A 9618-nucleotide genomic window follows, 5' to 3' on the forward strand; every position below is an offset into this window, starting at 1 on the left:
GCAGCTCGACGCACCTGGTGCAGGTATGGCCGTCCGAGAGGCTGGGAAACTCCAGGACTTCCCACATCTGACAGCGAGCCCAGAAAACTGGCCTCACACTCATACTACTTCCTTTCCGCAATTAACACAGGTGAACCTACCACGCCTCTTCCCGTTACCGCATAACTCCGTTGAGCCAAAGCCCTATCACTCTATTGCCTCTCACTCCGCTGTGCGTTGGATATGGCGGTTTTCTTTGTAAGCCTTTCACGCTCTACTGGCTGACGTCACGCGCCTGCGCAGTCTCGCCTCTCTTTTATCCTGAGTCATAAAAAACTTCCTTCGCAAGCGCAGCCGCAGCGGTTCTTGATGTGGGCTTTTGGGGTCACATTAAAAAGCAAATGCATAAAATTGCATTCCTGTCTTTTACAGCTGGAGAGTCCCAGACTCTGACTCAGTCTTCGACTGTGTCGGTGACTCCAGGAGCCATGGAGACGATGGAATGTAACATCAGAACGAAGTATACCAATAATGTATGTCGGTACAAGCAGACACCTTGAAAAGCCCCGCAATAGCTCCTGTACTACCATCGCTTGCACCGCACTCCGACCTATGGGTCTGGGTTTAGCCAGAACCGTTTCAAGTGGTCAGCCAACAGCGCCGGCATCGTTTACCAGTTAAACATAAAAAATGTGGAGCAGAATGACACTGCAGTCTATGCGATCGGAAAGTGGGATTTATCGGGCAGTTATTACTTGTTCGGCCCAGGGAACAAACTCTTTGTTACGGGTAAGTGACAGGTAAGTCAATTCTGCAATTGCTAGCTGCATGAGTATGGTCAACTGACGATAATATTTACATTATTATTTCGTGGCTAATTTTACAATGAAAACACAAATTTACGATCCAATCGTACTCCGTATCGAGTGTATACAGAGATGTGTTCAGTGAATATAGAGTTGTGTTGTAAAATGTTATCGTCTTTTTTCAAAAACTCTCTTTTCAGTTGTTTGTTTTTTTTTCTGGTGCCGTATGTTGTGTCTCAGGCATCTGCACGTCAATATTTAGCTTCTGAAATTGACCGCCCAACTCACTGCGCGGTTGTTATCCCATTCGTCTGGCCGATTTTGCTCTGGTGTGTTAGAAGCCAGCGTGAGGAGTTCCGGCTTCCCAAAATGCTGCCTGAGGTATAACTGTGGACCAGATGTAGCCCATTGTTGGCAAGACAGCAGATCGACAGGTTTCATGTTATTGTATGAGGATGCTCCAGTGAATCCTCCGTCGAGCTTTCACTGAACTTCCATTCCTCGGCGTCTGGGTGGAACACTCCAGCAGACACCCCAGCTGACGAAGGGTTCCGGTCCGAAACTTTGACTGATCGTTTCCACGGATGCTGCCCGACCTGCTGAGTTTCTCCAGCGTGTTGTGAGTGTTACCCAACCAATTATCTAGCCCTTGCTTCTATCCTGGCACTTTTTCACTTGAGCGCTGCTTCTTTTGGGGTACGGACCCTCAGTGATTTCGGTCGGTGCACCGACTAAGGCCGGAGTTTCGGGTGTGTGGAGAATCCCACGTTCGTTCTACATCGTCAGAGATCACAGGGTGACTTTTCTAAACCAGCTCTTTGAAACTTAGGACCACGCACATGTCGCCCTACACACTGGGTAAACACAGACTTATGTGATATGTTCTCGTTACAGCTGTGGGGGTGGGGCGGGGGCACAGTTGGGAAGCGGCTCATTAGAGATGAGTGGATGGGTACGTGTCACCCGGTAACAAAGGCTGGGTAGATACCGAGAGCTGGAGGTGGTCACTTAGCGGGTGATGCTGTAATTCAGCGACTCAACAGGAAAATCCTCAAACAGGGATTTGACAGCAAAAGTCTAGTCATTCAGTTTTGACTGAAATGTACTGCGCTCCGTGAGCACTGACCTGTTCCCTACAAAAGCCCTGGGCTGCATTCTGGGAAGGCAAAACCTTTCATTCGCCCTTCCATCCGACTGTGAAATGTCGATAGATTATCCTTGATCAGAAACATGTGTCCTCTTGTTTCAGATCAGCAGCTCCCGGACCCTTCCGTAAAACTGCTTGGACCGTCTACCGAGGAGATCTCCGCTAAAGGAACCGGCACCTTAGTCTGCCTGGTCAGTAAGCTGTCGGTGGGCTTCCCTGTCATCAGCTGGACAGTGGACGGGAGTCCGACCTGCCGAGAGGTGAAAACCAGCGCCGTGAGGCGGAACACAGACAACACGTTCATTCTCAGCAGCTCCCTGACGGTGCCGGGCACAGACTGGAACTGTGGCAAGGTATTCTCCTGCGTCGTTAAGCTAGGAGCAGCCTCGACAACATCCGCAACTATCGCACAATCAAACTGTTAGACAGAGCGTGATTTCGTACATGTTTGCTCCCAGCTGCAGGGGTTAACATTTTTGCTTGCATTATTCACCCTCTAACACTCTCTTCACTGAACACCGAACTCTGATCAGCTCTCTGTGGTTACCATTGTGTTGTTAGAATATTTCCAACTGAGGCCGATTTTGTTTCGTTTCACACACCGGGGGCTAAGTGGGGTAAAATTGGCCTGTTACTTGTCATCATTAGAAATATCAGCTGGTGAGTTGTTTTCTCTGTTACCAGGGATGGATCTAACTGAAGTTATTAATAAGTCTGTTAATGATTTCTCAGCAGTTTCAGACTGACAGATGGTAACGGCCACACACTGCTTATAAAGATGTTCGGTGCAGGAATGATTTGCGTGTGTGCGTCTTGTTCTCTTGTGTGCGCTTCCCATTCTCATCCGGGTGGGAGGAGGGAGTAGACTCGCGCGCGTTGAACGGCACTGACCAATGTAGTCCGGCCGTCTGAAATCCTACAGTCTTGCCGTTGGTGAAGTAGGGAAGGAGGGGGCGAGGGAGGGAAATAGGGGGCGGTGGAGAGAGGAGGAGAAAGAGAGACACCGACAGACAAACAAACAGCCCTGGGGGTGGACAGAAAAGGTGAGAAAAATAGACCTCTAAGCGACCAGGGAAGGAGGTCGGAGTGGGTCTCTCTCGATGTCCTTGTACGTATTTACAACTCCAACTCTAGACGTGACCCAGCACAAGATCGCAACGTACAAAAGATTGCCCTTTTTCATACCTTTCAACTCACCTTGCCCGAATCATTTCCCATGGGACAGTACCAGGCTACTGGGTCATTTTGCCTTCAAAAACAAAGAGCTTTTCCGCCATTATCTACTCTTTGGGATGTAGAATATTACTCACACTCATTTCTCCAAACCTTGTTGTGGACAGGTCTCTTTGTCCTTTCTCAGATCATTCCCACATTCCAGACCAATATCTTACAAACCCCCAGTGTGCGGTATACATTTAGCAAAAACTAACAAGGAATCAATTTTAACTTTTTCCTTACACTCCACCCATTGATTCCTCTTTTGTAGATTATACAAGAGCAAAATACAGACTAAATCCAGGTAGCAACTCTAATATAATCGTCTAAACAGTGGAATTACCATAGTAGACTTCATAAAGGCAGTCGGCTAAATTAACTGCTGAACAAGCACAACAAATAATGCGACTATAGCAATTTATGATGGGAGGCTAAGCAAAAGTATATCAGAAAGTTTGTTCCTTAGCTTCCACGAACATGTCGGGGAGAAGGTGTTATCACATCGGAGAATGTCATCTTCCATACTGGATATCTCCGTGTCCTTTTCAAGCATCCAGGATGTACTCTCTATATCTCGATTCAAAGGAAGGCCTATATTGAGGATTGCAATAGTTCTAGCACTCTCAGTCTACCTGAAGCAGAACAATACACCGTTATTACCAGTTTTTCACAGTGTTAAAATTATTTCCATTTGTTATTCACCCTTTTTAAGCACATCAGATATTCTTTCCCTTGCACTGATACTAAGTATCAAGGATGTGATAACAGCACATTTGGAAAGCGGTGAAATGATCGGACAAAGTCAGCATGGATTTGTGAAAGGAAAATCATGTCTGACGAATCTCATAGAATTTTTTGAGGATGTAACTAGTAGAGTGGATAGGGGAGAACCAGTTGATGTGGTATATTTGGATTTTCAAAAGGCTTTTGACAAGGTCCCACACAGGAGATTAGTGTGCAAACTTAAAGCACACGGTATTGGGGGTAAGGTATTGGTGTGGGTGGAGAATTGGTTAGCAGACAGGAAGCAAAGAGTGCGAATAAACGGGACCTTTTCAGAATGGCAGGCGGTAACTAGTGGGGTACCGCAAGGCTCAGTGCTGGGACCCCAGTTGTTTACAATATATATTAATGACTTGGATGAGGGAATTAAATGCAGCATCTCCAAGTTTGCGGATGACACGAAGCTGGGTGGCAGTGTTAGCAGTGAGGAGGATGCTAAGAGGATGCAGGGTGACTTGGATAGGTTGGGTGAGTGGGCAAACTCATGGAAGATGCAATTTAATGTGGATAAATGTGAAGTTATTCACTTTGGTGGCAAAAATAGGAAAACAGATTATGATCTGAATGGTGGCCGATTAGGAAAAGGGGAGGTGCAACGAGACCTGGGTGTCATTATACACCAGTCATTGAAAGTGGGCATGCAGGTACAGCAGGCGGTGAAAAAGACGAATGGTATGCTGGCATTTATAGCGAGAGGATTCGAGTACAGGAGCAGGGAGGTACTACTGCAGTTGTACAAGGCCTTGGTGAGACCACACCTGGAGTAGTGTGTGCAGTTTTGGTCCCCTAATCTGAGGAAAGACATCTTTGCCATAGAGGGAGTACAAAGAAGGTTCACCAGATTGATTCCTGGGATGGCAGGTCTTTCATATGAAGAAAGACTGGATGAACTGGGCTTGTACTCGTTGGAATTTAGAAGATTGAGGGGGGATCTGATTGAAACGTATAAGATCCTAAAGGGATTGGACAGGCTAGATGCGGGAAGATTGTTCCCGATGTTGGGGAGGTCCAGAACGAGGGGTCACAGTTTGAGGATAGCGGGGAAGCCTTTTAGGACCGAGATTAGGAAAAAACTTCTTCACACAGAGAGTGGTGAATCTGTGGAATTCTCTGCCACAGCAAAGTTGAGGCCAGTTCATTGGCTATGTTTAAGAGGGAGTTAGATATGGCCCTTGTGGCTACAGGGGTCAGGGGGTATGAAGGGAAGGCTGGGTTCTGAGTTGGATGATCAGCCATGATCATAATAAATGGCGGTGCAGGTTCGAAGGGCCGAATGGCCTACTCCTGCACCTATTTTCTATGTTTCTATGTTTCTAAGTATGTGTTATCATTTCGGTTGCAACCATCTCCCACTTGCAAAGTCGTTAAGTTGGAATATGCTCACATACTATCCCTCCCGCTCATCTCATCCATCACGTCTATTCAGTGTCCAAACATTCCTTCCGGGAGAGGCAACACTTCACCTGCGAATCTGCTAGGGTCGTCTTATGTAGCCTGAGCTTTCGGTGCGGCCTCTCTGCGTTGGTGAGACCCGTCGTAGCTCGGGGAACAGCTTCGTCGATCATCTCCAAACCATCCGCTGCAGGCGGAATTTCACGGTGGCCAAACATTTTAATTATGCTACTCATTCTTGTTCGTGTTCCAACGTGACGATCCATGGTCTCCCCTTGTGCCAAGATGAGGCCACCCTGAGGATGGAGGAGCAACAGCTCAAATTCTGTCTGAGTACCCTCCAACTTGATGGCATAAATATCGATTTCTCCTCCCGTTAAACAAAAAATGCATCCCCTCTTTATTCACCATTCCGAGCTTTTACCTGTCTATTAATTCAAACTGGGTCCCACCCTCCGTACCTTTCTCACAGTGTCCGCTCTTCTGTCCTGTCAGTTTCTTATTTCCCTATTCCTTGAACTATCCCATCCACCTGGTTTCAGCTATCACTTTCCTTTCCCTCCCCCACCCCCACCCCCACCCTTTAGTTCAGGCACCTCGCTCCTTCTCTCTCAGAGCTAAAGAACAGTCACGGTCCGATTTTATCATGTTTGCACTTTCCCTCCCCTCTGTATGAGGCCCGTTGGCGCCCGCATGTTCCTCCTGTTCTGAAATATATTTGCGATCTTGGGGTCAGGATCCGTTTGTCAGGTTGTACAAGGCTTGGGATAGTGTTATCAGCAAGGAATGGGTTGATGTTAATTGGCGAAGAATAATAGGATGTATGAAACACCCAATGAATGCCATTGCTGGAAGTTCCGTCTTCCAGTGCTTGCCCTGAAAAATAAGACCAATTGTACGATGATTGTATTCCTTGCGGGTTCCCATAACAAATGATTAACTTCTGCAATCCTTTGAGATTATGATCTGATCCGTCTATATACATGGAATTGTCATTATAATACTAAGATAGGCGTCAATCATACTGTGCAAATATTTAAATCGTAGCTGCCGTGGAGTGTTTCTGATGGAATCAATCTGCTATATATGGACAGGCCAGTCTCTTTCCCAATATGGGCGGCTGGTTTCTCCGGAAAGCTTTGCTTTTTGAGCTGTTCCTGCAAAAATGTTCCTGCATCCAAGTTAAATGCATCAACATTCTACTCTGGTAATTCCCCCTGGACGGTCCCAAAGAGGGCAGGGAAAGGAGAAGGATTGGACATGGGTGTAGCAACCAAATTCCGTAAAAAAAAACGAGCTGTAGAAACGCCAACAGAAGCTCCAAAGACCCTACACCCGGGGAGAGTAAGGATCTTCCAAGGTGAGCTACTACTTGAAAGTCTGGCTCAGGATAAAGGACTCTGTCAGTGGCCTTCGCCTCAGAAGGGCTTAACTAAATTTCCTCACCGATACGTCGGCTTTCCTGGGGCGTACAGGGATAGAAACTTCCGTAAACTTGGTGTGTTTTTTTCTTAATCCGGCGCTGCCCATGTAATTGGTGCTGCGGATGGGATTTTGGGGATGAAGGAGGGTGACACCAAGGCGGGACGTTCAGTAGTCTCTGTGTGTCCATCCACGGGCATGCAACATGCTGACACCCTCCGAGTCCTCACTTGTTGCTTCTGCAAAGTATCGCTTCCGCTTTACAACTGACAGTTGCCGTTTTGTTAGTGGTGACCTCCAAGAGCTCCCACGTCGGGATGAGGAGATAGGGTTTCATAACGACGTCCTTTCCCTCTGTAACAGCTTCTGTGCCCCCTAAAGTCAATATGTTCGGGACGGCAACAGCTAACGCAGGATTATGTTCATTTAGTGTATACACACAAAAGCTGGAGGAACTTCATCAGGCCAGACAGCATGAATATGAAAATGAATAAGCAGTCCATGTTTTGGGGCAACACCCTTCATCAGGACGGGAATGGAATGGCGAACACACGAGAATAAATGTGGTGGAGAGGGAGGCGAAAGACAGCTGTGTCCCATGCTAGAAACATAGAAAATCTACAGCACAATACAGGCCATTTGTCTCACAAAGCTGTGCCGAACATGTCCTTACCTTAGAACTACCTAGGATTACCCATAGCCTTCTATTTTTCTGAGCTCCATGTATCTATCCAGAAGTCCATTAAAAGGTCCTATCATTTCCGCTTCCACCACCAGTGTCGGCAGCCCATTTCAGGCACTCACCACCCTCTGCGTAAAAAAAAACTTACCCCTGACATCTCCTCTGTTTACCACTTCCAAACACCTTTAAACAACGCCATCTTGTCCAAGCTAATTCAGCCTTGGGAAAAGGCCTCTGACTATCCATATGATCGATGCCTCTCATTATCATGTACAATTTTATCAGGTCACCTCTCATCCTCCGTCACTCCAAGGAGAAAAGGCCGAGTTCACTCAACATATTCTCATAGGCCTGCTACCCCAATCCAGGCAACATCCTTGTAAATCTCCTCTGCACCCTTTCTATGGATTCCACGTCCTTCCTGTAGTGAGGCGACCAGAACTGAGCACAGTACTCCAAGTGGGTTCTGGACAGGGTCCTATATATCTGCAACATTATCTCTCTTCTCTTAAACTCAATCCCATATTTGATGAAGGCCAATAGACCGTCTGCCTTCTTAACCATAGAGTCAACCTTTGTAGCAGCTTTGAATGTCCTGTGGACTTGGAACCCAAGAACCATCTGATCCTCCACACTGTTAAGAGTCTTGCCATTAATGCCCTCCACACTATCCATAACACCCCCAACCTTGGTGTCATCAGCAAATTTACTAACCCATCCCACCATTTCCTCATCCAGTTCATTAATAAAAATCATGAAAAGTTGAGATCCCAGAACAGATCCCTGAGGCACACCACTGGTCACTGACCTCCATGCAGAATGTGACCCCTCTGCAACCACACTTTGCCCTTTGTGGGCAAGCCAGTTCTGGATCCATAAAGCAATGTCCCCTTGGATCCCATGCCTCTTTACTTCCTCAATAACCCTTGCTTGGGGTACCTTATCATTTTTTTAATGCTGAAATCCATATACACTGTATCTACGGCTCTACCTACATCAACTTCTTTGGTCACATCCTCAAAAAAAAATCAATCAGGCTACTAAGGCATGACCTGCCTTTCACAAAGACATGCTGACTATTCGTAATCATGTTATGCCTCTCCAAATGTTCATAAATCCTGTCTCTTAGGATCTTCTCCATCAACTTATCAACCACTGAAGTAAGACTCACTGGTCTAAAATTTCCTGGGCAATCTCGCCTCCCTTTCCTGAATAAGAAAACAAAATATGCAACTATCCAATCTTCCGGAACCTCTCCCGTCCTCATTGATGATGCAAATATTATCACCAGAGGCTCAGCACTCTCCTCCCTCACTTAACACAGGAGCCTGGGGTACATCCTGTACAGTCATGGTGACTATCCAACTTTATGCTTTCCAAAAGCTCCAGCACATCCTCTTTCTTAATATCTACATGGTCAAGCTTTTCAGTCTACAGCAAGTCCTCCCTACAATCACCAAGATCCTTGTCCAGAGTGAATACTGAAGCAATGTATTCTGTAAGCAGCTCTGCTATCTCCATACACACTTTTCCACTATCACACATGACTGGTCCTATTCTATCATGTCTATACACTTGCCCTTCAAATACTTGCAGAAGTCTTGGAGTTTTCTTTAATGCTGTCCGCCAAGGCCCTCTCATGGCCACTTCTGGCTCTCCTAATTTCATTCTTAAGCTCCTTCCTGCTCTCCATATAATCTTCCAGATCTCTATCATTACCTCATTTTCTGAACCTTTCGTAAGCTCTTCTTTTCTTCTTGGCGAGATTTATAACAGCCTTTGTCCACCACAGTTCCTGTACCCTGGCATCCTTTCCCTGTCTCATTGGAAAGTACCTCTGCAAAACCCCACGCAAATATCCCCTGAATATTTGACACATTTCTTCCGTACATGTCCCTGAGAACATTTGTTTCCAATTTATTCTTCCAAGTTTCTGTCTGATAGACTCATTATTCTCTTAACTCCACTTAAATGTTTCCCTAACTTGTCCATTCCTATTTCTCTCCAGTTCTATGGTAACGGAGATAGAATTGTGATCACTATCTCCAAAATATTCTCCTACTGCGAGCTCTGACAACTGACCAGGATCATTTCCCAATACCAGATCAAATATAGCCTCTCCTCTTGTAGGCTTGTCTACATATTGTGTCAAGGAACCTTCCTGAACACACCTATCAAACTCCACCCCATCT

General features: G+C 46.2%; 1 pseudogene; it reads left to right on the forward strand.

The window, feature by feature from the left end:
- Positions 1–380: 380 nt before the first annotated feature.
- Positions 381–2357, forward strand: LOC134337161 (immunoglobulin lambda-1 light chain-like; annotated as a pseudogene).
- The last annotated feature ends 7261 nt before the right edge of the window (positions 2358–9618 follow it).

The sequence above is a fragment of the Mobula hypostoma genome, chromosome 24, assembly GCF_963921235.1.
Source record: "Mobula hypostoma chromosome 24, sMobHyp1.1, whole genome shotgun sequence".
Classification (NCBI taxonomy): domain Eukaryota; kingdom Metazoa; phylum Chordata; class Chondrichthyes; order Myliobatiformes; family Myliobatidae; genus Mobula; species Mobula hypostoma.